Below are 26,492 nucleotides of genomic sequence, written 5' to 3'. Positions count from 1 at the left end.
CTTAGGCGGGTCGGGAATAGAGTGCCGCGTGTTCGATTCCGACTGAAAAAATTGGCGGTAGGCTGTCACTATTGTAACGGCCGCAGGGTAACTTAGTTACTAGAAATAACCTTATTAAATTTGTTATTCTATACAACAGACCACGATCTATTCACAACAGCAGCTAACCTCCAGCTGAGCGCGCGATTCAACACAGCGCCATCTTATAACAGCGTATGTGTATGACGTCACGAATTTAGCACAAAGTTTGCTTTCCTTTGAAGCGCTATTTCATGAAAAGTAGTTTTCAGATTTTCAATCTGTTTTAGGAACAGATAGCCCTCTCCTTTATCTGTCAATTGAGACATTAAACATAATCGTAAGTGAAATACTCTCGGGGATATACGCGTTCTGCCCAAACACTAAAAGCGTCTTAAAATATTTCTCACAATATACACTTTATCATCATCATCATCATCATCTGTTTACCCTCCAGGTTCGGTTTTTCCCTCGGACTTAGCGAGGGATCCCACCTCTATCGCCTCAAGGGCAGTGTCCTGGAGCTTCAGACTCTTGATCGGGGATACAACTGGGGAATATGACAAGTACCTCGCCCAGGCGGCCTCACCTGCTATGCTGAACAGGGGCCTTGTGGATGGATGGGAAGATTGGAAGAGATAGGCAAGGAAGAGGGAAGGAGGCGGCCGTGGCCTTAAGTTAGGTACTATCCCGGCATTCGCCTGGAGGAGAAGTGGGAAACCACGGAAAACCACTTCCAGGATGGCTGAGGTGGGAATCGAACCCACCTCTACTCAGTTGACCTCCCGAGGCTGAGTGGACCCCGTTCCAGCCCTCGTACCACTTTTTCAAATTTCGTGGCAGAGCCGGGAATCGAACCCGGGCCTCCGGGGGTGGCAGCTAATCACGCTAACCACTACACCACAGAGGCGGCATACACTTTGTCAAGGAACGTAAATCTAAGTTAAAAGTTGAATTTTAAAGGTAAGTCAATCCTGGCACTCCATAATATTGTTGGCATGTTAAAATCTCTTGTGACCGAGCTCGATAGCTGCAGTCGCTTAAGTGCGGCCAGTATCCAGTATTCGGGAGATAGTGGGTTCGAGCCCCACTGTCGGCAGCCCAGAGGATGGTCCTCCGTGGTTTCCCATTTTCACACCAGACGAATGCTGGGGCTGTACCTTAATTAAGGCCACAGCCGCTTCCTTCCCACTCCTAGCCCTTTCCTACCCCATCGTCGCCATAAGACGTATCTGTGTCGGTGCGACGTAAAGCAAATTGCAAAATCTCTTGTGACGCATTCCGTGCAATAATCGACAAAATTACATTAACTCATTTATAGAAACCGTAGAGTAGAATTCATCTTTGTTTGCTTGGCAGCAACACGACAGAAATGTCCAAATTGTTATGCAGGCCGTCTAGATAGTACCAATTCTGAAGGTGCTGGTAATTATTGCTTTAAGAGGAAATACAACAGGGCAACCATCATCTGTCTTAATACTGGTCAGAAACAATAATAGAACAGGTCTTCGATGAATGAAGTTAATGGGGGTAAAAGGAAGAGAAGCGCTGCGAAGGGTCTGTAAATGAAAGAATCCATTTGCCCCGCAAACGTGATACACCTACCTATGGGGTAGGAAGAGAACAAGGGTTAACCAAGAAAGATTGGATACAGAAGATGAAAGCGAATAACCTGGCATAAGTAACGGACGCAATTCAAGGCTCAGCTAGGACACCGTGGTCGCCAACCCACGCTCCCAAAATGAGAGCGTCTGGGGATTCCCCTTGCGACAGGTAGGGCATGCCGTAGATATATTCTACCCCCGATGCCATCTAATTATTATTATCATTACGTAGGCCGAGTCATAAGTCATGGCAACAATTTTTTCTCACGAACAGGAGACAACACGGAAAATCTAAGATATGCATTTGGAAACGTACGGTATGTACTTGCGTATGACGCAACCAGATGGTGTATGTAAAAACAGTGTGGGTCTAAGCATGCCTCCAAGTTCAGTGTGTGAGTGAGAGCGTCACAAAATAGAAGTCAATAAGCAGGAGCAACGATCGTATATTCCACACCCGCCTTATTCGCCTGATCTGAGCCCATGTGACTGATCTAATCCCCAAAGTCAAGAAGCCATTACGTGGACAACGGTTTGCTAACAAAGAGGTCATCGTAACAGCATTTCGGAGAGAGATGTCATCCACGTTAGCGATACACATGCAGCGAATGGTATTTAGCGCCTGCCCCACCGCTGGCAACGCACAGTGGAAACCTTGGGTGATTATTTCGAAGGTCTGTAACCAGTGGAGACCTGTCCTTTGTACGTAGTCTTGTGTATTTGCTGTCTATACCATAATAAAACAATGTTTACCAATGGCCTGTGTTCTGTCACTTTTCTACGAGAATCTCCTGAAGTCAGAATTTGTCTTCAAGCACTATGCATAAGTACATGCTCTATATTTCCAAATGCATATCGTAGATTTTCTGTGTTGTTTCCTGTTCGCGAGAAACAAAATAGTTGCCATGACTTATGACTGGACCCTTGTATTATTATTATTATTATTATTATTATTATTATTATTATTATTATTATTATTCGATGGTACCACTGCCCTAATGGGCCTTGTGCTACCAAGCGACCGCTGCTCATCCCAAAGGCCTACAGATTACCGTGTGACGCCTGTTCAGCGCGATGAACGCTCTCGGCCGTTATTCTTCGTTTTCTAGACCGGGGACCTCTCATCGTCCGGTTGCTCATCTATTGTTGTCACGTAGACTGAGTGGACTTGGAACTCGCCCTAAAATCTAGGTAAATATCCCTGACCTGGCCGGTATAGAACCCGGGTCCTTCGAATAAGAATTAGCTTCCCTACCCCTATACCACAGGTCCGGTATTATTATTATTATTATTATTATTATTATTATTATTATTATTATTCAATTGTTGTATTAAATCAAATTAAATGTATCCTTCTCGTGAATAGCGAACACCCACGGTATCCCCTGCGTGTCATAAGAGGCACCTAAAAGAGGCCCCTGGAACAATCAACTTGGGAGCTTGGGTTGGCGACCACCGGGCCCTTAACTGAGTCCTGGCATTGCGTCCACTTATTTGAGCCAGGCTCCTCACTTTCATCTATCCTATCCGACCTCCCTTGGTCAATGCTTGTTCTTTCCTCACCCCTACGTTATTAGAGCATTGGAGGCCTACGGAGTCTTTCATCTTGATGCCCTTCGTGACCCTTGTATTTCTTTGGCCGATACCTTCATTTTTCGAAGTGCAGGATCCCTTCCATGTTTTCTGTCTGATTAGTGTTATGAAGAGGATAGTTGCGTAGCTGTACTTCCTCTTAAAACAATGATTGCCCTGACTCTCGTGTATAAAGTTCACGTGTATGGCTTCATGTGCGCGACGTTCTTAATGGTCGCCGCTTCCCGTCCAGATTTACGACCAATTTACGTGTGTTTTTTTTTCAGACACTGGGGAATGTTGTTGGTGTGTGGTGTTGAAGTGAAGAGTGTCGATTTCATCACTCTAGAGCATGTTTTCAAAAGATGATCAGTGTTCGTGGATTAAAATCGAGGTTGCCAGGGGCAAAAGTGCATCAGAATGTTATCGAGGATTACGCGAAGCCTATGGCGAGATTGCATTACCGTATCTTATAGGACGGTTGCACGAAGGGTCATACGGGTCGGAGTGAGACTGCGGATTTCCACCGCACAGGTCGGTCGTCCATTCCTCAAGATCAGACTGACATCGTGAGTGGTCTCGTTTCCGTGGATCATCGATGGCCTGTACAGGAATGACACCAATATGCACTGGCTTGCATCCACCTGGACAGATACTGCAACGACGGAGCCGCACTTCTACAGCGTATTGTCGCCATGGAGACGTGGCACGAGACTGCGATCCTGAATTAAAGCGTCAACCGAATAAATCGCGTCATCCAGGTTCGCCACGTCCACAGAAATTTCGACAGGAACGCAGTCGGGTGAAGCTTATGCTGATTGTGTCATACGATTACGAGGGTGTTATTCTTACGCATACTCTGCCTTAAGGACAATCCGTCAACTATTGTCGATTTCTGGAGCGATATCTGCGCCCGGTTATGCGACGCAAACCTCCTCGTTTATTGCGAGACGATCGCTTGTCGTTTTGCATGACAACGCACATTGTCATGTCGCAAACAATGTCAAGCTCTTATTGCAATGGTGGCATTAGGAGGTCTTGGAACACCCTCCGTACTCACCAGACATGAGCCCTTGTCATTTTGACCTATTTCCGAAGTTCAAGGAATCCCTTCGAGACCGCCGATTTCCTGACGTGACGTCTGTACACCGCGTAGTAGGGCGCTCCGTCGCTTTCATCAACAGAGAACGCCTTGCCAACGGCTTCTCGACATTTGGCCAAAGTAATCGACTTTGCGCGAGACTACATTGAAGGAATGTAATGCAATACCACTGTACTTGTTAGTTCATTAAATATCGCGTTCTATCAATATTATCACTAATTTAGTTACAGCCCTCGTATTAAATAACAACATTAACATTAATTCTGAACTACATACTGAGAAATTTGTCAGTGTGGCATGAGTCTTGTATGTAGTTGAATGCTTGAATTCGAAAGTGGTGGGTTCAAACCCTAAAGTTGGCTATCCTGAAAATAACTTGACATCGTTTCCCAATTTGCACACCACAAAAATATCTAAACCGCACCTCAATTCAAGCCACGACTTATTTTTTCCCAGTCCTAGCCCTTTCCTATCCAGCGGTCACAACCACAGATGTGCGGTGTCTTCAACTGCCCCAAAATTTCCAATGTGTAAATCAACTCGTTCCCGCTACTGTATCAACGTCATTGCGCACCCAATTTCTGACGGGAAGGCAGTTGTACTTAATAGTGTCCTAGTACTGGAGATATACTCAACTGTGAGCGGTCACATACAACTCATGTCCGTGTTGATGCAATAATTTTTACTCGTTCTCACACTGTGCTAGACAAGGACCTTCACAGAAAGTCAGTGTTTAGTTCAATGTTTACTTCATTTTATCATTAAACGTGTATTATTCCACCAATTTAATTCACTGTTCATTAATTCCTAACGTATTTCACTAATATATCTATATTTGTAACTTACTTGTGCATTTACGAGCAGAAGTCGATGCGAAAATGAGGACTTTAACGATTGCAATATATTATATCTTTGCTTTTACTAATTGGGTGAAGGAATATAAAAGGAAACCGTTCAATGTACTTCACATCCATTGCTTTTTCTTGTGTCGAGAACAGTACTAAAAACTACTCTCATTATCCATGTCTGTGGTTACGGCCTGATCTGACATAAATACCGTTACAAACTAACCACAAAGATCCACAACTTCTCTCGATATAATTTGTTGACGTATACAGTAGGAGGATGTCTCCTGCACATAGTCTGCATTTACCTCCTAAGTGATTCGGTTTCATCCACATTTCGTTATCATGGAATGGAGCGGTTATGGAAATTATGTCGCGGTAATAGCGCTGCACAAGATAGAAGGACAGCCTTCGGACATGTTTGATGTATCCTTAAGAAGCTTGCCATCAACAGAGCAATTGAACACTTCTGTGAGATGGAGAGAATGTCTAACAGTCCTCGTTCCTCGGACTTATTACAAAATGTTGGGTTAGTTTCTGAAATACTTCGAGCAGTCTGAGTGTTTGCCGGATATTTGTAGTCAAGGAAATTTGCAGTCACCGGACATTAGCGGTCACTGAGATATACTTGAGACCACTCACAGAAATTCCCCAGTATTCACAAGAGATTTGCGGTAACTCCGGCAGGTGGTGGGCCTCATTAGCTAAATTTTGGAGTATCCCCGCTAACCGGCCTGGGCTCCTGCTCACTCACTTCAAGAACATCATTATTCTCTCGCGGTCATTATTTATAAGAAGGTCGTTTTAAAATTGACGCATCATTAAGATACGTTTAAAATCGGGCAATTTTTCGTTCTACCTGCGATAAAAATTTGATAATATAAAATACTCTTTCCAGATCTATATGACACAACGTGGAATGAAACGAAGGAACATGATGATGTTAATGAATTTTCTGTAAGCCTGTTGCTTATTTCATAAACAACCTCCAAACTCGACTACACATAATATATCGGCCGACATAACCTGGGCACAAACAAATCTCAGTGACTGGGAATCTCTCGTGCCTCGACCGATCTAACCCGGGTACAAACACAATTTCATTCACCACCAATGTCCATGATTTTGAGGTGACCGCAAACCTCCGTGACCGAATATATCAGGACACCGTTTGAGAAGGGTAATATTTTGACATGATTGTTAACATTTCTATTTCAATTATTGGTGAAGGTTTATTAACGTCAAATTATAGATTGACTTTTATGTATGATGAAGTTATACGATAGTTAGTTTTCAGTAATGACACGTTGCATTACTTTCACTCATGATCCCTAAAACAGGGAACTGTATGAAAGTTTTAACGGTATTCAGTTAGCTGTTGAGCGTAATGAGACATCAGTACAGCAGGTCCTTCTCTTCAAAGTAATGTCATATATATACCCGTGCTTCTGGAAATATTAAAATTAGAGTACGACTGTAGAAACTGATTCATGCTAGAGGATGCAAATACAATGGAGCCGACATCGATGTTTGGTGCATTAGAACAACAATCGTCATCTTCAGCAGCTGCAGCACCTACATACCTATTAAGTACCAAACAAAACCAATCCAACCCCCATGGTGCAACAGCTCCGAAGGGCCATGGCCTACCAAGCGTCCGCTGCTCAGCCCGAGGGGCTGTAGATTACGAGGTATCATGTGGTCAGCATGACGGGTCCTCTCGGCCGTTATCCTTGGCTTTCTAGACTTGGGCCGCCATCTCACGGTCAGTTAGCTCTTCAATTGTAATCACGTGGTTTGAGTGGACCTCGAACCAGTCCTCAGATGCAGGTAAAATTCCCTGACCTGATCGGGAATCGAACGCTGGGCCTCCAGGTAAGAGGCAGGCACGCTACCCCTACACGGCGGGGCCGGCTAAATAAAGTACAGTGACATAAAATAATTTAAAATATAATTTTCACCGAACAATTTGTTTGTGTGGTCAGGGTGGCGTAGCTGTGATCTTCCATTCGGGGATAGTAGGTTCGAATCCCACTATCAGCAAACCTGTTTAACATGCTTAACGTCGAGGTGAATTGTTGCTTTTTACTGGTGAAATGAGGAAGTGCGATATACGTATTTCAGGCTGTAATGGGCATAAATTCATTCCTGGTTGTTAACCAAAGATATAATCTTATCTTCAAAGTTACCATTTGTGTGTTCATTTATTGGGGTGATATTGTTGTCTGTGTTGAGCGCTTATTTACGCGTCATTCACAGTTTTCCTTGCACTTTACTAGCTCACGGTTGTGTGATAGGAACTGAATTCAAGTTATATGTACACTGCTGTGCAAAACGTAAGGACGAAATAGAGAAAACAACGTAACATATCAACTACTCGGTGGAAAATGAATGAATGTGCGATGACATGTTGCCAGAGGTCCCCCACACATGCATAGAAACCTGCCGTGAGGCCAGCGCGACTTAGAGCCAAATGGGTCTGGCTCTAAAAAACGAGGCAGTTGAAGGAACGGGACAAGACTGTGTGAGTCAATCAGCGAGCGGTTACAGTGCACTGTGGTGGTGTTATTCATTACAATGTGGCCTGGAGACAATATTTGGAAGACTTCACACGGGGAAGAATCATCGGAAAACTGGAAGAAGGACGAAGTGTAGCCCAAGCGTTTGCTATTGCTCTCAGCATTGTTTCACGTGGATGGAGAGCATTCCGAATCACGGGTTCTGCTGCCCGAATGAGAAGAGGGGGTCGACCACGGTCAACTTAGCAGCAGATCACCGCTACATTGTGCAACAGGCAAGAAGACACTTACGTCAAACAGAGGGTAGAATTGCAACCACATTTAATACGACTGCAAGGCACCCAATTGGAACTGCGACGGCGTGGGGGTGGTCTGTTTGCCCGACGAACATTTCGTTGTGTTACGTTGACACCCGCACATCGGCGGCAGCGTTTGCGATGGTGCCAAGAGCATCAGGACCAGGCCGGACTGGGATCGCGCGCTCCTCTCAGATGAGATCAGATTAAATCTGAGTAGTGATCCTAGACGTACCCTCACCTGGCGAGAACACGTAAGGCACCCAGGAACATTGTGGAACATTATAATTTTGGTAATCCAAGTGTTATGGTATGGGGAGGCGTAATGTTGCATGGGCGTACCGACCTCCAAATCTTTGAATGGGGTACGCTCACCAGTCAACGTTACTGTGACAGTGTACTCCTCCCCCATGTGCGTCATTTTAGGGGTGCATTCAGCCCTGACTTCACTTTTATGGTGACAGTGCACGACCGCATCCAACAGCGCAGGTAGAGGAGCTCTTGGAAGGAGCGAATATGCGGCGAATAGACTGGCCTGCCCGTTCCGCGGACTTAAATCCCGTCGATCACGTGTAGGACATGTTGGGCAGACATATTGCAGCACGTCCACAACCCCAACGACCATCCAGCAGTTGTCAACCGCGCTGGTGGATGAATGGAAAGCCCTGCCACAAGAATTCCTTCCTAATCTTGTAGCCAGTATGAGAACACATGCAGAGCATGCATATCTGTGCGTGGTGATCACACACCCTTTTAAGAACCATTTCTCTTCTTTTGTGATGACCAGGGGACTATCATAAGTCTCAGTGACTTAGGTGTAATTTATAGTCTCTGTATAAATGTCATTTCAGTTCGTCTCATCGTATATTCCTTTCATTTGCCTACCGTACCATACGTAGCAGTTCTTTCTACGTATGGTTGAAGTTTCATCGAGTTATGTTACTTGGCAGTGATACAACATGCGAAACTACTGCTATTATTACTGTAATGTTTTCATTCCTCCCTTGAAGGGGGAGGCGGGCCTTCTAGACGGTGACGCCGTCTCTCAGGCCGGGAGATTTGTTATGGTGAAGGAGATGCTCGGAGGAGGCTGTGGGCTATACTAGGAACTGTCCCAGCATTCGCTTTAGTGCAGGAGAATGGAAAACCACGGAAGAACATTCTAAGACAGCCAACGGTTTGGGTCAACCGTGAGGTCCAGCCCTGTTCGTCTCCCGAATGCAGAGCGTAGCATCACGGTAGATCCGTGGCCACCACTCCTCTCCTCGATTGGCCTGTCGGAGTGCAGAGCTGTTGGATCACGGACCAGCCGTGGCCACTTGTGAGCCGAGACCCACTCTGCATCCACAGACCCACATGCGAAAGTTACTCTCGTCCTTAAGTTTTGCACAGCAGTACATTTCTCAGCCGAACGGAGCACCGTAGGATTATTATTATTATACTTTCTAAAGTGATGTAACAATTGCACGCAGCAATAAAGCACTAATATAGTCCAATTCACATTATTTTCCTTGGCATTAATAAATGAATTCTGATCGTAGTGTAAACGTGCTGATGAAGTAATATCAGTGAAATTCCATTGCCTGTTATGCAGAGACGGGAATGGGCACCGCACTGCACTCTATTAACACCTTACGAGAACACACAATACAATCCAACAGCAGGTGGTAGCGGTAGTTTTGTGCAATAAGTTGAGAAGCTTGGACACAGCACCGTGTCACCCCTCATGGGTTCTCCCTCACATTGATTAAAGGTGGGGATGCTGCGCGCCACGGACTCCACAATACCCCTGAACCGTTGGGGAACAATGTTGATCCTCCAAGGGTTAAATGTAAGAAGGGTAAAGGAAAAAAATGGCAATATTTCGGAGCAGTCAATCGCGGGCTGCTGTGATAGTTAATTTATATGCAGCTTGATAGTGCTGGTACAGTAGGCTACAGACTGATATTGTAGTTAATTATTGCTCTTAGTAGCGTTCATATCTCTTGTTGTGTTTTATAATTGATAGGTGACCTCAAAGATCCACAATACCACAACAAATTTAATTGTCTACACCCGTTATCAATAAAGGCAGTGAAATATAAAAAGAAGTTTATGATTAGCAGCACACGTGAGTATGAATGTAAATGATCTTCCAGTATTCTGATTGATTTATTTCAATGTTGGGGGGCAACAGCGTGGATGTCTTCGTTGATTCCGATTCTATTACAGAAGTCGATGAAGAAGCTTTTTGTGTTGTGTTGCAGGCAGACTATCTCTCGAGACCAAGCAGTCTGTTGAAAGTGGAGTAGTATGTATATATAGAATGTATAAAATAAAAGTAAAAATAAAAATAACAAATTAGCTCAGACAGCAGCACTCCAGCGTTTCACCGCTGAGTTCCGTGGTTCAGATCTCGGTCGCTCTATGTGAGATTTGTGCTGGACAAAGCGGAGGTGGGGCAGGTTTTTCTCCAGGTACTCCGGTTTTTCCTGTCATCATTTATTCCAGCAACACTCTCCACTATCATTTCATTTCATTTGTCAGCTATTAGTTATTGTTCCAGAGAAGTGCGACAGTCTTCGGCAGCCGGCACAATTCCTATCCTTGCCGCTAGATGAGTGCTTCATTCATTCCATTCCTGACCTGATCAAATGGTTGGAAATAGGCTGTGGATTTTCATTTTGAACGTGTTAATCCTTGATTTAAGTGTGCATCATTTAAAGCTGCTTGCAGAATGTGTATTTATTGACGTCGAAATGGATGGGTTTGTTATCAGGGAACATAACAATTACTTTTCTTTTCGATTTGTTATCTAATACATTATGATACAGTCAAGTGTAGCCATGAGATTAGAGAGAGTGTAGTAAATCTTCCAACTGATGTGGGTTCAAGCCGTATTCTGTAACATCGGCTGGTGATTCCTATAAAAGCAAAGCTGACTTTAGAATGAAAGTAAAACTTTTCGTTCATACCTGTCAGTGTAAGAAGAGGGAATATGAAGTTAAAGAAATCTCCAAAGAGTAGAAAATCATGGCCTTCCTGCGGACATCCCAAGGACCAAGGTGGATTTCTCTTTCCTCTTTCTCTAAAAAATAAGTGTTTATTAGAAGTTTTCCCCCTTGCAATGAGCGGCTAATTCCTCCAATCTGTAAATAATAATAATTTTCAGCGATTCTGGTTTTTATGTTTCTTGTGATGCTATAAGTAGGGATGCATTCCTAGGAGGATATAGACTCGTTAGTGTTAGGAGATGAGTACTTGTCTTTTGGGATCCGCATTTAAATTTAAACCTGTGCAAGCCAAACAATAATAGCTCACATTAATATGTGGAACCAGACTTGGTCATAATGGCTCGAGTTCACCTGTGTAGCTGTGAAAATCGATTATCTGGGAGATAGGAGTAAAACTGAACTAGGTCGTACTGTATTCTGAATCTTCGATACGGAGAAGTGTTACATTATAACCTGAACGTCGCCCGCTCTAAGGAAAATATATCGTTCCTTCCATTGAACGCTTTTTGTCATATTTGATATATTCCATCCATTCTCCTTTTCGGTTACTGCTAGATATTACGTTGTGTGAACATCAAAGATCGATGAAGACAAGGGAGACAGTTTTAGTGCGCAACATAGTGTTCTCATACAGCCCGACACTATCAAAGCTTCTCAGTATTGTTGTTATGGCTGTACTCTGATCATGAATGGTTTTATTTGTCATCGACTTTATTTTCTCGTCTTACTTGTGTTATCTTACGGGATATTTTGACGTATGGCACGGCTTTCCTCTTCTGTAATCTGTACATTTCTTTCTTATTTTATTCTCTCTGTTACTGGCTTTATATCCGATTAACTAATTTAATGGTTTTTCTAAGATTCCTCACGAATTCCCTTATGGGACGATAAACGTGTCGACATCAGACAGAAGTATTCGAGCACCTTCAAATGCCATTTCTTTTGTAGTGTAAGTGAATTCTAGGACCAAGTACCTATACATTGTCTTTATGTTTTACTAAATTGCGAATCCAATTACTCTCCCCCCTGTGGTAGAATAACACCCTCGGAATCCCCTGCCTGTCGTAAGAGGCGAATAAATGGGGTCCCATGGGGTTTTAGCTTGGTAGCGAGGGTTGGCGAACACTGGCCCTGTAGCTTAGTCATAGCATTGCTTCCACTTACTTGTGCTAGCCTCCTCACTTTCACCTATCCTGTCCGACCTTCCTTGGTCAACTCCTGTTTACCGACCTTGGCGGTATTAGAGTATCGGACGATTAGGGAGCCTTTCATCTTCATGCCTTTTGTGCTTTCTCTGGCCGATATCTTTATTTTTCGAAGTGTCGGATCCCTTCTACTTTTTCTCTCTGATTAATGTTAACAGAGAATGGTTGCCCAGTTATACATCCTCTTAAAACAATAATCACCATCACCACTATCTAATTACTCTTATACTGAAGCATAATCATAATCATTCTTCCGTTTCTATTTCAATTTAATCAATTATTAAATCGCGGGTTGAAACGAATATAGGCTACAAACATGTAGAAGTCTGAAATGCAACTATTGTGATACGAGCATATGAGTTACAGGAATATATTCGATGACAAACGGGAATGCTTAGTATTTGTGTCCATGTTATACATGATATACTGTGACTGTAATCGCGTCGGATAGCTTCGAGCCAACTGACCGCAAAATATAGTTTCGTGGATGACATCGACATTATGTCAAGACACCCGCATAAAATAGAGCTATAGCTATTGCTTCAGATTTCTGTGACACATGTCGTGAATATCTATTCAAAACAAAACTGCGTTCATAGATTCTAGTGAACTCAATACAGAATGCATAAGTAAACCATAATAATCTTCCCTTCTCTTCTAGACAGGAGCTGCCTGGCCGAGGCGGTAAAGGTGTGCTCGGTTCGCCCGGAATGACGTGGGTTCGAATTCCCGTCAGGAAGTCGTAAAATTCAAGAAACAAGATTTCCACTTCCGGAGGTGCACATGGCCCTGAAGTTCACTCAGCCTACACCGAAAATGAGTACCAGGTTAATTCCTGGGGGCAAAGGCGGCCGGGCGCAGAGCTAACCACTCTACCCCATCAAGTGCCGAGGTTACAAATAGTGGAAGCCTTTACCTTCCACCCCTCCAAGGGCCTTCATGGTCTGTAAGGAGATGACTTTGGTTTGCTCCCTTCTAGTCAGGGGTGAAGTCAGCAACAAATTTCCGGAGCGATAATAACTATTTGAAAGTTCTATGATTACAGAATTATAAACACCATTCTACCCTTTCAAACATTCTTATCACAAATTTACAGAATTATTAACATCCCATGGTCGATCGGTGGTCTAGTGTCAGCCTCTAGAAACGAAGATCACAGGCACATACCCCGTAAGAATAGTAGAAATTTTGAACTGCGAAAAAACGAACTCCATCGAGCTCTATGTCGTTTGATGTTAGTATACGTAAAATTTCTTTGGTGACATATTTGGCGTTTACCCGACAGAAGCTTTCCAGTTTCTGTGTTATCTGATAGAAGAAACTGGGACATTTTATATCCGACTAGCGAAGAAAATGAGACTGATCGGATAGAGTGCCCATCCTTCCGTTTCGGAATCTCATACGCAGCAGGATTCACAGAACTATGGTTATAGGCACATGTTTGATAACCTCTGACTTATTCTAACGGTGAGCTATTCCACTGTAGTGTGTCTATCTGCTCTCACAAATTTCGTAACCGACGTACATCTATGATATCAACAGTACGCGGAGTTCAAAGTCAGTTATTTTCAATGGTTCAATAGAGTAGCACGTGAAGAGCTCGCAAATTTCACTTTTTCATAAATACTGCCACCCATGACCCAGAAAACTGGTAATCATCCACTTTTAAAATTCAGATAAATTGTACCCTTATCAATGCGTGATATTTGTCTATCGCATACATCATACTGTCATGTACATTCACCACACCAGCCGCATACTTCAAAGTTACGCAAAGCCCACGACAAGTGATCGTAATAAAGCTACTCAATTGTGTATGCCGTTAACCCTGATGATATTAATTGAACGAGGAAGAGACAAGTCAATCTTGCAAACTTAATTACTAAGCTTGAGTTGAAAGTGCAAGCAATTTTGACGTATTACGTGACTATTGGTATCCGGATAATATCTACTAAATCTCTCTCCTATCCAGGAAATAGATCAAATAAGAGATTGACGTGAATCGTAAGCTGTGAAGGTCAATAATTACATGTCATTCATGACTTACACGCTTTCGAAGCTACGGTGGCTAATAGATGAGATTTAAGGTTACTCTCCAATTCAATGCCCATCTGTCAATATTCAGTCCGCGTTGCGGCTTTAATTAAACTTCACGTTCTACGATTGATTCCACGAAACCAGTTTTCATTTTAGACATTGACATGTTTAAAGATTCTGATATTTCCTGCTTTAAATTACAAAATGTATTCACAGTTTCATACTCGTATACAATCTTTCTACGATAAAATATGATTTGTTATTGTTAGGAATTAATATTACTTTTTAGGAAACCTCTGGCCATCGGTTCAGTGTACACGAGTCGGTAGGCAATGTTCGACGCCATGGCTTGTAATGGAATTATGTTGTTTTGTATTTTTATTACCTATTTCCAGTTTTGCCTTGATTTTGAAACTGATGTACTATATATTGCATGTGATTGTCACCCATAAATTATAGTATTTCAATACGTGGCTATTAATGCTAACTTTCCTTTTTACTTTTTCTCGTATTTAATCCCTTCATGAAGTTCTACTTTGAATTCTTACCTTATTCGTTGTGATACCACACCTTGAAATACAACCTACTTCCATCTATATCTCTCGAAAGCCGTAAGTAGTATTTATGGTTCGCCGTTGAGAAATTCCCAGCGGGGACATCCCCAGTGTATATCTTCATTGTTGCCCCTATTGTGCTTACACTGGGGAGATTTATAGACAGAAGCAGAGTCTCCAGTTAATGTAACTAGAACATTGTGGAAATTATAACGTCATCCTGTCTTTCCTCTTACAGAACAATGGTTGCGGGTTTATTGTGATAGGAATCTAATTTTGAAATTGTTCGGAACTCTACCATTTCGGCACCTTTCTGTGAAGTTTCCTTGTGTGCCCTTTGTTGGAGGATAACTGCTCTAATATACCTAGAACTCTGCGTTTATTGGTTGATAAGGCGTTCGATTGTTGCATAAAAGTTTTGGGAATCGAATCCCAGAATAAGAGAAAGTAGTATTTGTAGATTTAGTGGAACACTAAGAAGTCTCATTCCGCCAGACCGGGTTGACTTAAAATTTTCAGTAATTGAAAGAACGTTTAACAGGTAACTACTACTGCTGTAATAATAATAATAATAATAATAATAATAATAATAATAATAATAATAATAATAATAATCTGCTTTACATCGCACCGACAGGGATAGGTCTTATGGCGACGATGGGATGGGGAAAGAGCTAGGAGTGGGAAGGAAGTGACCGTGGCTTAAATTAAGGTACAGCCTGGCGTGAAAATGGAAAACAGCGGAAAACAATATTCAGGGCCCACACAGTCACTTGTTCGGTATTATTATTATTATTATTATTATTATTATTATTATTATTATTATTATTATTATTATTATCTTGTATAATTTCCTTGTATTTATGAAGCTTCTTCAACTAGAACGTTTAAACTGTTAATGATGTTCTTTGCATCTTTACCAAGTTCACAGTAACAGAATTAAGTCATTTTTACAGTTCGAATAAGATTATGATTTCCTTTAACTTAAAACTGTTTTTGAAGGAAACAAATATTATATTTTTATTAACTTAGACAGTGAGAAATACTTTATTGCGATTTGGTTTAGTAGCTCTTCGTAATCGTTTTCATAAGTAGTCTGCAATGTTTCGGAATGAGGTATATTAGAATAATAATAATAATAATAATAATAATAATAATAATAATAATAATAATAATAATAATAATAATAATAATAATAATAATAATAATAATAATAATAATAATAATAAAGTTATTGGATTTACAACCCACTGACTACTTTTACGGTTTTCTGACACGCCTAGGTGTCGGAATTTAGTGTCGCAGGAGTTCTTTTACGTACCAGTAAATCTACCGACACGAAGCTGACGTATTTGAGCACCTTCAAAACTGTGCCAGAATCGAACCTGCCAAGTTGGGGTCGATATGTACTGAAAATGTATAATGTAAGAAGCTATGACAAAAGGAAATCATTATGAATGGTCATTCTGTGGAGTAGACGTACTTCATTGTCAACCGAAATACTGAACTTTATGTAGTCATATTTGTTATGATAATACTACCATCGTAAAGAATTTCCATGCAACGTGGAAACTAAACCTTTCTGTATCTGTTGGATTAAGGAAACTAAGAAATGTTATTACAACCTCGTGAAAATTGAATAATTTCTAATTATGATTTGGTTTCTAGAACAAGATTCTTAGCAAATGACAAACCAGCTGTATCGCACAACTGTAATGATTCTTCTTCTGCTTCTTATGTACGTGCCCTCCCCAGTCTCTTGAACGTTGGCGATCAATAGTCAGAATGCTCTTCGATATTCAGCAACATATAGTGCCCGTTCTGACTTCAGTATGTTTCAGGCATGATATTCGCCTTCTATCTTCTACTCAGAGCCCTACAGTTTACATTTCAGAATTAGTCATAAGGTTGAATATTTTTCAGCACATAACACATGCCCTAGATATACAAATTTTCTATATTGAATGGTGGTCAGCTATTCTCCTCTTCATTAGGGTACGTTCAACCCACGAAATTCTGGCAATTTTCTATTTCGTAGAAAGTGAATAAGATAAAATAGAATATATCTATGTTTAGAATTCGTACTCCCTTTCAGCTTGGAATTATCCTTGTTGACTGCTATTTAAGTATCGGCGTATTTTACAAGCATCAACAAAACCTACTTAGTGATGTAACTGGAGTTCTAAGTAGCGCAATTTCCCCTGCGAGCTTTAGATTCAAGATCTTAATCCATGAAATATTCCTCCTGCACATAAACGCAGGTTGGCTGTCTCACCGTCCTGGAGCTTACCGCCAGAACAATTACTCAGCCTTTAGTAGACACTGCGTGGGCGTTGTACTTGCTTGAAACAATCTCCCTTTTTCTATCTGTTTCAGTGGCGTGTGTGGCGTGGTGCCTGAAGTGAAGAATGTGGGGACTAAACCACCACCGTTACTGCGGTCTCGCACTCTACCGGCCATCGTGGTGCCGGGGATCAGCATCCTGCAGGCGCAGATCGAGGCCCGCTACAAGCAAGGTCAGTCCTGTGATGTTTCTCTCAGATAGTTCTTCATTTAATTCATATCAGTGTGTACTAAGGTACATGCTTTCCAAGGAATGAAAGAAAACGACAGTCTCCTGTCAGAGATCTCTTGTTGGATATGCTAAATGTGTATTCCTGCGGGCCATTTCACTCTAACTTAGTAATGTGCTCATTAAATATCTCGTGACCCTTACCCCAATCATATTTACACGGCGATTTTAACTGAAGTGTAAAACATTTACAGGGTGAAAATGCGAATTTCATCTCTGTATCTTGAAAACAGAAGTAAAATTTTGATAATACACTCTTCTCTTTGTTGGTATATTTGGACGTTTACAGACAATTTCCTTTATGTTTATGATACACATCTTAAATGCCTTTGCTGGCGGGACCTAGTGTTTACACTGCACTAAGTCTTCTGGTATAGGCTAGAGCAATTTTGTTACTTTCATTGATCTGTCTCTGTCTTATCCTTGGCTTTGACAAAATGAAAGTGACTGAGGTATGAGCGATGCTAGTAATGCCATTCCTTACGCAGCCAGTCCCTGCTATGAATGGTGTGAAACTGTTGCTCATAGGGTCGGTTGGTGCATGCATTTCAGTGGGTTTGGCAGACTTATATGTAATAGCAGCTTCTGGCTCAGTGGGGAAAGCAACGGGAAACTACCTCACTCCTCATTTCCCTAGTACGCCTCTTCAGTGATGCCTAGGCCATCTATGACAGTCATGGCGGAACTGTTGAGGATCCAACCAGCCTTCGAGCTGATGACTAAACATACACACACATCTTAAAACATTTATTATTATTATTGTGACACTGTTTTAATACGTGGTTTGCTGCAATTATTTGCATTTATATTTGAAACAGTTTTCCCAAAACAGAAGTTTATGAACGAACCATATACTTTTCTGGAACATGCGTGAGAAAACCAAAGAGTTAGCCACTATCAAAAAGGCCACAGCGTGTCGCCAAATAGGTTACAAAGATGATAGCGGAAACTCTCTTGAAAATGCATAGCTTTCCGACGAAACAGTGCCACAAACGCTATCGAGCGGCTCGCAGTTATAATTACTTACAGCTCTCGCTTGAACCAGAGATCTCGGAATTTTGCTTGTGTTCGAAAACGTATTGATTTTAAGTGTTAAAGGAATTGTGAAAAAGATTTTCAAATGTACGATGTTTGATTTGGGGTTATAACATTTTATTAGTCACGAGGTAAGGCATGGAAAGTGACATCCATTTTAGGCCTACAGCTAGCCCAACCACATACACTCACATGTAATACTGTCTGCAATTTTCAGATAAGCCATGAAAAGTGACAAGTATATAACTTAGCTTACTGCAGACCTACATAAAATGCTATTTTCTGCAAATTAAAGTTTGGACATGAAAAATAATTGTAACAATTTACATAGAACTGTAGGAAATACAACCATATATGTCTACCCCTTAGTCTCGTTTATTAATACAGGTTCTGGGATGATGCAAAATGAAATTATATGGCATATTTTTACGCTCAGATGCCATTCCTGACGCCAACCTTAGTTAAGAGACTAATGAAGATGAAATGATGGTGAATGGGTCTGTAGGCGATGAATAGGAAGTGTCCCGGCATTTGCCTGGAATAGAAAATGACAAAGCAGAGAAAACCATTGTCAGGACAGCCGAGGATGGGGTTCGAACCCATGCGTCTCCCGAATGCAGAATTGGGTTCCATAGCCATAGCGCGTTTACACGCGTTTACTTGTTTGTTCATTGAGGGTTGTATTTATAAGGAAATGCATGGTAAGACAAACTGAAACTCTCATTAACCGACCCAGAAGAACCAACCAGACGCCGAGAAATCCCCAGCACCCTCCAAAATGAAGGCTGACACACTGATTATTTATCTGAGCTGAAGCGGTGGAGCTTTGGCCTTCTGAGCTGAAGTAGACAGGTTCGATTCTGGCTCAGTCCGGTGGTATTTTAAAGTGCTCAAATACGTCAACCTCGTGTCGGTAAATTTTCTGGCACGTAAAAGAAATCCTGCGGGACAAAATTACTGAACCTCGGTATTCTCCGAATACCGGTAAGGTAGTTAGTGGGACATAAAACCAATTACATTATTATACTAACTGATTATTCAACTAATGAGCAGGATACTGAGGTGTTCAGGGATGCGTGCTGAATGTTCTGGTGCAAGTAATCTGTGATCTCTGGCGGTTCGTTATCGAGTAAGTGGATGATGTCTTAGACAGATAATGTGTCTAGGTTCCTGACAGATTGATTTGGATGTTACAAACTACTCATTATTCATTCTGTCGATGACACACACGGGGTGTAGTTGCTACTCGTGTAAGAGCACATGTAAGTTCGTGTAAGATGTGGCAGGAAATTCACCAAGCGCATTTAATATCTCATGTTTAAGACCAGATAATGTATTTGCTGGCGGGACGTAGTTTTTACAGTGCACTATGTCTTCCGGTATAGGCTAGAGCAATTTTGTTACTTTCACTGGCCAATCTCAGTCTTATCCTTGCCTTTTGGCAATATGAAAATGACTGAGGTATGAGCGATGCTAGTAATGCCATTCCTACTGCAGCTAGTCCCTGTTATGAATGGTGTGAAAATGTTGCTCATAGGGTCGGTTGGTGCGTGCATTTCAGTGGGCTTGGCATACTGATATATAATAGCAAACGTCTGGCTCGGTGAGGAAAGCAACGGGTGGAAACTATCTCACCCCTCATTTCTCTAGTACGCCTCTTCAGTGATGCCTAGACCATCTATGACAGCTGATGGTGGAGCTGTTGACGATCCAGCCAGCCTTAGGGCTGAGGACTGAACATACATACAACACATTCCTCATCTGGTTTAAGAAGGATGTCTTCTCCTTAAATAGAAAACTTGCAAGCACGGAGGAAAATCTGTACTTGTACATCTTGTACGTCGCGTCGTCCTGCTCATTTTCCGTCCATATTCTAGGATGGTCCATAACTCACAGCAGACAGCTGAAATCTATAAGCCTTTCTCCTAGAAACAAGAAATAACGTACTAGCGTCTTTGAGCTAGAGTCGAACCCTGTAACTTGGGCTGAGAAGGCCAGTTCTCTACCATCCGAAACACTCAGCCCAGCTGTTCATCCCGTTAAGTTCCTCCTATTCATTTGTATGGACTTCCGGATTTCACTACATGAGTTTTATCAGGTATAATGTTTGTTGTTGTGCAGAATTATTACGATTATTATATTTACATAATTTTTCTGTTATTACTGCATATTACTCACTTCTCACCAACCGGTGCTATTTATTCATGGATGAAGTGTCTTTCCATCTGTCTTTCAGCACAGGCCAGACAGAAATGTAGCTTCCGTTAAAATCTCATATTCTCTTATATCTGTGACAGTATGGAAGCTGGTGAGGTATGAACTGTGACTAGTAATAGCATTTCTAGCACGACTGGTACATTTAGGATTTATTGAAAGTGCTATTCATAGAACCGGTCGTGCTACAATAGTACTTTTTGACTCAGTGAGGAAGGCAATGGCAAACTACCTCACTCCTCATCATGCCTTGAATGAACTTCACATTATAGCACTACCATCGTTTTTTTGTTTTGTTTTTACCCGTAACCACATACACTTGGTGTAGAGATGGAGAGATTCTGAACGAGTGACTCAAAACGAACGAATCAATGGACTGATCGAATGAATCGTGTTTCAGTGTATAAAACGAATCCACTCATTTTTGAATCGAAAGCTGAATCGGAACATGGCAGTCGCTACTCGCCGCTTGTTCCCCCTTGACTCGTTCTGATTCATATCAAGTATACGATTCACCAGCTAAATACTCCTAAACTCCTGACCTTACAGGAAAATAAATATTCTTTTAACAATGAATTATCACTTCTCTTCAAGCCACATACAACACGAAACTGTAATACCTGGTTGGCAAAATAAAACTAGCCCGGAAAATATTTACAACAATAGGACGCGGGATCGACCCTTGTTAAGGATCATCACAGAAGATGCTGGAAAGGACTCATCTGCAGAAATGATTATTAAACTAATAATAATAATAATAATAATAATAATAATAATAATAATATTTTAACAAGAAATTATCACTTCTCTACAAGCCACGCAGAACACGAACTGTAATACCGGGATGCCAAAATAAAATTGCACAGTTAAACGGCGTTGAGATTTCGTCGGACGTCATTCCAGGCCTTCTTTCACTCGAGCAATGTTTTCTGGTATTCGAACACTTTTCGGGTAGTTTTGGATTGCGAACTTTGCTGGAGGTTTTGCCAAAACACTTCCAGTCTTAAACTCTTACGCAGTCAGTTCCGCACAGGTTTTCAACGAATCGTGCCTCGCATAACACTCGAAAATGAACATGCGCTGCTTTGTTCTCAGCACCATTTTGTGTTTCTTTCAACTGGTCACTAAACACCTCTGCTCCTCTCTCTCCCCCACTCACACACACACAGCGACGTATTCTGGAGATGCAGGAAATGTGCACATGCAAACATTTGACAGCAATATATTGGTCCATCGAAATCAACATTTCCTGTAATGGGCAGTTCTCCTGTTCATTAATAAAGATCAAGTCCGCGTCAGTCTTTTAAATATTTTCGGGGCCAGTATTATTTTGCCCATCCTGTATATACTCAACTTCCAGTTCGTTACAAAATATTAGGTTAAAGATTACTTCAAGGTTCCCTTTCCCGTTCTCGTTCCTGGGCTGCTGAGAACTTGTAAAGTCTGAACTTGGAAGCCCTCTCGGTCTCATTCTCAGCCCATATGATAGAAAACGGTGTAAGTGATGTTTTTACCTTGTCATGAGTGGAAGTGAAATATTAAAGTACGGTTTATTTGTAACGTGCATGTGCACAATGTCCATTAAGATACATTATTCATAGGCTTCTCTTCATCATGAGAACGAAGGAAGTTCATAAAGCAAGACGTAAGTCTTGCAACTGGTATATTCTTGTGAGTGTAAAACGTACACCAGTTTAGTCTCTATTTGAGAAATAACCTCATTTAGGATGATAGTATTTCTCGCATATTTTTCTAAATTGTTTCTATATTCCCCGTTTGGGTTTTGCCTTTCTACTTCCTACGGTTACTGGAAGGAGCGGCAAAATATTCAAGCGCACTTCGGAATGTTAACAAAATATGGAACTACTACTTCCTTTTCTAATTATTATTATTATTATTATTATTATTATTATTATTATTATTATTATTATTATTATTATTATGATTATTATTATTAAAATTCCCGACCCGATTTTAATCGCCTCTGATTAATTGTTCTGGCCCGGGGACTGGGTATTTGTGTTTGTCCCAACACTTTCCTCTTCATATTCAGACAACAAACTACACTACCAACCACCACAGAAACACGCAGTAGTAATTACATCCCTCTATATAGGTTTGGCCTCAAGAAGGGCATCCGTCCGTGAAACATGGCCAAATCCACATGTACGACACAGTTCGCACCCGCTAATTCACAGGTGTGGGAAAAACGGAAGAAAAGAAGAAGATCAAAATCCCCTACCTGGCCGGGAATCAAACCCGGGACCCTCTGAACCGAAGGCCTCAACGCTGACCATTCAGCCAAGGAGTCGGGTGGTAAAAAAATATGGAACTATAAATTTCAAAGTCCATTGAATCGATTCGAACAGCAGCATTGAAGCCTTGATTGAAGAATGTATGTTACTTACCCAGAATCACAGTTAAGCGTGGGCAGTTACCGACCTATTTAAATTTGGAAAGAATTAGTCGGATAGCGGTCTAGCATTTTGCGATTGTAACCTCTAACAAGGATGTTACTCGTGTCACTAATGTGAAAAATTACTTTCAATATTTCATTCCTTGTATATTGTTATTATTATTATTATTATTATTATTATTATTATTATTATTATTATTATTATATTATTATTATTATTATTATTATTATTATTATTATTATTATTATTATTATTATTATTAATTATATTTTTATTCGTGTCAGAAGAACAAAATATAAAACATTAAACATTAAAAAAGAAGCATGAAAGGGACACAAGTACACAAATATATGTTCATCAAGTCAAATAGTTCCCGCCCAAAACTTAGCCACTGCGAGAGCACTTGAATTAGCTTAAGCCAAATCACTCATTTTACATCTGGATGGGGATAACGGACAACATAAGAGATGTTGTGTTTTTTGAAATTAGCCACAATCACATAGAACTGTCTTGGTCGGAAAATGCCACTTATACATGTTGTCCCTTGTTCTTGCAACTTCAGCTCGTAGTCTATTCAGGGACTTCCAGACTGGTCAGTTCTGTGTGGCCAGGAGGTAGAGATTCCTTCTGTTCCATCCATTCAGACAAATTACTAGTTCTGTCCTTCCACATGGCAACTCGTGCTTTTGCAACTATTCCTTGTAATGGTTGAGTAGTTGTTAGGAAGCTCTTTCTCGATTTTAATTTCCTTTCAGCAGGTTGATATCCGTAGAGTGGGTGTAAGGACGTAGTAGATGATTTTCTCCTTTCATTGTTGGCAGCCACTTCTTTTCTGATATCAGACGGTGCAATCCCAGGAAGATAGTTCACTTTACTGAAGGAAGCTGTCTCAAACAACCTGAAATAATCCTGTAATAATAATAATAATAATAAGGTTAATGGATTTACGTCGCACTAACTACTTGTACGGTTTTCGGAGTTGCCGAGATGCTGGAATTTAGTCCCGCAGGAGTTCTTTTACGTGCCAGTAAATCTACCGACACGAGGCTGACGCATTTGAGCACCTTCAATTACCACCGGACTGAGCCAGGATTGAACCTTCCAAGTTACTGTCTGAAGGCCAGCACCTCAACTGTATGAGTCACTCAGCCCCGCTAACTTGTATAGTTGTAGCAGCTGTAAAGATCATATCGGACTGGTTAATCTGATTCTATGGCTCTCAACCACGTGATATTCAAATGAATCGATTCTTCTAACTGAATCGGATTCCCCATCTCTCTTTTGACGGTGCTATATGAGGATCAACCTGCGACCTTAAGACTTGACAGACGCTTATTTCTTCTTAATTGATGAATAATTTATCCTGCTTTGGTGGCCTGTGTTTCATTCTTTTGTTTGTATAGGCGCACAAACAAAAAATAATCACATGGTATTATATGGTCCAAGTATATTATTATTATTATTATTATTATTATTATTATTATTATTATTATTACTAAAATGGCGTATGGCTTTTAGTGCCGGGAGTGTCCGAGGACATGTTCGGCTCGCCGTAGGCGACCTGCGCGTTGTGATGAGGATGAAATGATGATGAAGACGACACAGATACCCAGTCCCCGGGGCAGCGAAATTAACCAATGATGGTTAAAATTCCCGACCCTGCCGGGAATCAAAACCGGGACCCCTCTGACCAAAGGCCAGCACGCTAACCATTTAGCCATGGAGCCGGACATTATTATTATTATTATTATTATTATTATTATTATTATTATTATTATTATTATTATTTGCCTTACGTCTCGCCGACACAGAGAGGTCTTATGGCGAAGATTTTAAATATTTTATCAGACTTAATTTTAATTATTATCAAAATAAAATTCACCTCCCATGAAGATATAAACACTATGAGTACCCACAATAAACATTATAATTATCTATGGGTTCAGTTATTTCTCTTAAAAGTTTACCTGTTTACTCGTTCTTCTTTTGTACATGTTTGCGATGTGATGTGCTTACACATTCCTCTTATTATATTAGTACACATCCTGTGTTTCCCCATGTTTGGGCACAAATGTTGTCCATTTTTACTAACGTTGTTTCAGCCGTTCTTCATAGTGTCTTTTTGAACTGATAAAGGAGGGAATAGTCGGAATTCAATTTACCATGCCTGGATTCCTCAAGAAAAGCGCATAAAATGAATTGTTCCATAGCGTCGTAAGATAAATCACTTTATCTCTCATCTTATATTTCTATTTTCGTCTAGCTGTATTTAAATGACCTACACTGCACTTAACCTGGTATTCTTTCAGAAAAGACAGGTATTCCTGATAAATGTATTTACAAGTGGTACAGCAGTCCAAGAAATAATGGATATTAAAGAAATAATCCTTCGGAGCCTGTAATTGTTACGTCATCGTAACATAAGACAGTAGTGTAGCCAGGATCGACCGATTTTGGGGAGGGATGTGTGTTACAAAATGATCATAGAACACAATGGAGGAGCTTGTTAAGCGTGTGTGTGGTGCGCGCATGCATGAGTGTCATTAAAAGGACACTGGTACAAGTGAATTATGTTTCTATTCAGATTTCAGTACCGGTACACTACAAAATCTTACATTAAAATACAGAACAAGGGCAATATGATCAAGGTAAACAGCGAATGGTATGTTAAGATTCTAGTTTTAAGATGTTGTATCTTGAGACTTGGGTAAGGTAGATTTTGATGTAAATAAGCTGACGAAGGGAGTTAAGGCTCCCGAAATATATACATACAAATAAATTATTCAAATATTAATAATATATTGACAGGGAGGAGCAAACAATCACCCGTTGTACATTATTGTTATAACGAGTCAATACGGACGAATTAAGAACCGATATGGTCAAGTTTGTCGACTTTTTAAGATTACAATCTAAAATCCAGCTTTCAAGGCTTCTTAGAAAATAGATTCAAGAGATCTGCTGATTTTACAATTATGTCTCTGTGAATGTTCAAAAGAGCCAACACATTGAGTCGACTTTCACTGGTTTAATGACTGGTTTATTCCTTTTTGTAAAATTTCTACGGGGGAGAGGAGGTTATAACCCTGCAGTAAACCTCCATGGCTACGCCCTGACATAACATTACATATAATCATCCGTTTTGATATTTACATTATAAGAAATACTATGATCTCTCCACACGGTGATAGCAAGTTTCAAAGTATCAGAACAACATGAGTGAGTAATGGTAGTCGTCTGATTTTGTAGGATAAATTTATTATAGTGGTGTGAAAATTGTAAGACTTAAATGAGAAATTGTGAGGCTCGCTTTCGCAGTTGTCCAGCTATTTAGATACCACACAAAGAGACCTCTTTTCCATTTCCGAGTGTTTAAGGTTGGATGTCCTTCCTATCCGTAAACATAGGACCAAAACTCTGGGATAAGTGTAATGTCTTTCCGATCTTAGAATAAGATCTTAGAATAATAAGAGCAGAGCGTGGTGATAGGTGTAAGGTCGGATATTCTT

Source organism: Anabrus simplex, chromosome 6, assembly GCF_040414725.1.
Source record: "Anabrus simplex isolate iqAnaSimp1 chromosome 6, ASM4041472v1, whole genome shotgun sequence".
Classification (NCBI taxonomy): Eukaryota; Metazoa; Arthropoda; class Insecta; order Orthoptera; family Tettigoniidae; genus Anabrus; species Anabrus simplex.
Note: the sequence above shows the minus strand (reverse complement) of the source record.